Genomic DNA, 2363 nt, shown 5'->3' on the forward strand with positions numbered 1-2363 from the left:
TAGCTTTGAATAATATCCCACTGTCTGAATGTACCAGTTTATTTTTCCATTTATCCATTGAAGGGCATCTTGGTTGCTTCCAAGTTTGGGCAATTATGAATAAAGCTGCTATAAACATCCATGTGAAGTTTTTCGTGTAAACATAAGTTTTAAACTCATTTGGGTAAATACCAAGGAATGTGATAACTGGATTGTACAGTAAAAGCTTATGAAGTTTTGTAAGAAACTTCCAAACTGTCTTAAAGTGGCTATACCATTTTGCATTTCTGCTGGCAATGAATGAGAGTTCCTGTGGCTCCACATCTTCACCAACATTTGGTGTTGTCAGTGTTCCGGATTTTGGCCATTCTAATAGGTAAGTACTAGTCATCTTTTTTTTTTTTTTTAATTTTGAATCACAAGTGTAGTTTTATATTTATATGTAGTTTTATGTTAGTTATCTGATTAATGTTTGTCATCCCCTTATAGATTGTGGGTTCGTGAAAGCAGGGACTGTCTCTGTTTTTGTTCATTTTATCACCTATATGTAGTACAGTGCCTCAGACATAGTAGACCTTGATGAATATTTTAATAAATGAGCAACCAACCTTTGCAGCTTATTTGTCAGGTGAGCTTTTACACAAGGATCCAGATCTATTGAAGATAATGGAGCAGAACTTGACCTACTGAGGCCATTCCTGGGACCCTAGTTCATCTGAGGCTATCAGAACTCCGCAGCATCCACAGCCATGCTCAGGAACATCCGGTCATCTGGCTTTAATAACTCCCGGTGCAGGTGGTGCCTTTTACATAGAATTTAAATTACTCAATCCAATTCATTGTCCCTTGGACAAATATCCAACTTTTCCTTTTTGCATCAGCTGAGGAGGAAAGCTGGCTTCTTACTCAAGCACATCTTCAGGGCTTCATGGATGTCTCTGTTTCTCAGGCTGTAGATGATAGGGTTGAACATGGGTGTCAGGATGGCGTAGAGCAGAGAGAATCCTTTGCACAAAAGTTGTGAAGAATTGGCCAAAGGCACAGGTATGTGGTGATGAGTGTCCCATAAAACACTGTGACCACGGTGAGGTGGGAGGAGCAGGTGGAGAAGGCCTTTCTCTGGCCTGTGCCAGATGGAATTCTTAGGATAGCCACAAGAATGCAGGAGTAGGAGGCAGTGATGAGGAGAAATGGAACCAGAGTTACTGCAGAGGAGGTGGCGAAGGCGATGGTCTCAGTCAGTGAGGTGTCCATGCAGGAGAGATGGACCAGAGGGGTGAAGTCACCGAAGAAGTGATCAATCTCATTGGGTCCACAGAAGGTTAGTCTAGACAGTAGGACCACAGTGATTGCTGTAAGGAGGAAGCAGCAGAGCCAAGAGCTGGCAGCCAGCCTAATGCAAAGGGGGCCATTCATGAGGATGGGATAGCGGAGAGGTTGGCAGATGGCCAGGTATCGGTCATAGGACATCACAGCGAGCAGGAGACACTCTGTTGCAGCCAGGGATCCAAAGAAGTAGAACTGTGCCAGGCAACCCGCCACAGAGATAGTCTTCTGTTCGGCTATGATAATCAGTAACATCTTAGGAACAATATTGGAGGTATAGCAGATCTCTAGAAAGGACAAATTCACCAGGAAGAAGTACATGGGGATGTGGAGGTGCTGGCTGAACAAAACTAGCAGAACAATGAGGATGTTTCCAGAAATGATTAAGATGTAGAAAGCAAAAAACGTTATGAAGAAGAAAATATTTAGCTGTCGGTTGGAGGAGAATCCTCAAAGCACAAATTCCACAATGGTTGTTTGGTTTTCCCAGGGCAGGATGCCTTGGCTTCCCCAGGACACCCAGTGATAAGACATGCAAAGTGTAGAAAGTTCTAGCTTACACATAGACCATGGACTGATGTGGGTGATTTTCATTCCCTGTTCAGGTTTTTGGAAGGTTTTTTATTTGGGTGGAGGAGTATATCTTTTTTTCCAAGCCTGAAATGGGAAAGAAAAGAATTTGCAGTAAGAACTTGTGACCACTCCAATCCCCCCCTTCTCCTGCCTGTGTCTTCATTTCATCCGGAGCAATGTCAGGCTTTGGGTAAAGCAGGACATTGAAGGAAGGGGAAGAATACAAAGGGGAGAAAGGACAGAGGAAAAATAAAGGGAAGAAGAATCATCTGCTGTATGCTTGTCCTGAATGCGCTATGGTGGCTTGGGGAATTATGGAAAGAATAGAAGATCTAAAAGGAAGGTAGGCACATTCCAAAGAATTTTTGAACTCTAAGGCAGGACCTAGAGAATCAAGGGCCCAGGACAAAGAACTCTCCTCTCCCTCCTCAAGCACTGGTTATGCAGTGGTCCTATCCTACCTATGGTCCCTATCATACCTACTA

The 2363-nt window shown here is 43.4% G+C and overlaps 1 pseudogene; it reads right to left on the bottom strand.

Moving 5' to 3' along the window:
• Positions 1-856: 856 nt before the first annotated feature.
• On the bottom strand, positions 857-1869 carry LOC123860283 (olfactory receptor 11A1-like; annotated as a pseudogene).
• Positions 1870-2363: the final 494 nt, after the last annotated feature.

This window comes from Mirounga angustirostris, unplaced genomic scaffold, assembly GCF_029215605.1.
Source record: "Mirounga angustirostris isolate CCGP_5_RB_7025 unplaced genomic scaffold, mMirAng1.0.hap1 SCAF_4, whole genome shotgun sequence".
Classification (NCBI taxonomy): Eukaryota; Metazoa; Chordata; class Mammalia; order Carnivora; family Phocidae; genus Mirounga; species Mirounga angustirostris.